The 961-nt window shown below is 71.9% G+C and overlaps 1 non-coding gene across 1 annotated transcript; it reads left to right on the plus strand.

The window, feature by feature from the left end:
* Positions 1 to 362: 362 nt before the first annotated feature.
* Positions 363 to 515, plus strand: LOC137458288 (5.8S ribosomal RNA). Its single transcript, XR_010991664.1, has one exon. It is a non-coding gene; the product is annotated as a 5.8S ribosomal RNA (ribosomal RNA).
* Positions 516 to 961: the final 446 nt, after the last annotated feature.

Consider the following 961-nt stretch of genomic DNA (forward strand, 5'->3'; position numbering starts at 1 on the left):
AGCGAAGGGGGTTTTCTTTCCCCGTGCACGCGAGGCGAGGCCGGGTTCGGGGCACGTTCCCGGCGGCGCGCGGCGGGCCTCCTCCGCGCCGAGGTCGGAGCGAGCCCGGGCGCCTGGTCCGGCCCCGAAGCGCCGCAAGGTGCGTTTTTCCCTCCTCGGGGGAGGGAAAAAAGCCGGGAGCGCGGGCTCCCCGCCCCTTGCTTTTGCCGCTTCGGGGTTTCGTTTTATTTCCCCCCCCCTCTCCTGTGCTTGTACGGTCAATGTGAGGCGAGCGGCCGCCGTGCCGCGCTCTCCGAGGGGCCGCTCCTTTGCGAGCGGTCCCGGCCCCTCCGCGCTGGCGGGGCGGTGCCGAAAAGCCAGACAACTCTTAGCGGTGGATCACTCGGCTCGTGCGTCGATGAAGAACGCAGCTAGCTGCGAGAATTAATGTGAATTGCAGGACACATTGATCATCGACACTTCGAACGCACTTGCGGCCCCGGGTTCCTCCCGGGGCTACGCCTGTCTGAGCGTCGCTTGACGATCAATCGCCGCCTCGGTGCCCGCCGAGCGGCGCGGCTGGGGTCGCCTCGCAGGCTCTCCCCCGGGCGGGGAGGGGCCTTCGTCCCCCTAAGTGCAGACTCGGGGAGCGCTCCGTAGCTCCCCGCTCCCGGAGCGCCCGCTCTCGCGGAGTTCGTCCCGCCGGGGCTTCGCCGGCAGGGGTTCCCCGTTGGTCCAGCGACGCCCGGTGGGGCGTTGGGGGAGACGAGAGCCCGGTTGGGGGAGGAGGCGCGGGCCTCGCCCCCCCCCCGGCACTCCCGCGCGGGCGCGGCTGTCTGCGGGTGGGTACCGCGGGGGTACCGTGCCGTGCTGCCGCGTCCGCGCGCAGCGCGTCTGCCGTGGGCGGCGGGGGTTCCCGTTCCCCTCGTTCTTCCTCGCTCTCGCCTCCCCGGGGTTCTCCTGCGTGTCGCCGTTCGGCGTC

This window comes from Melanerpes formicivorus, unplaced genomic scaffold (genome assembly GCF_026170545.1).
Source record: "Melanerpes formicivorus ecotype bairdi unplaced genomic scaffold, bMelFor1.0.p_v2 SCAF_238, whole genome shotgun sequence".
In the NCBI taxonomy this organism is placed as follows: Eukaryota; Metazoa; Chordata; class Aves; order Piciformes; family Picidae; genus Melanerpes; species Melanerpes formicivorus.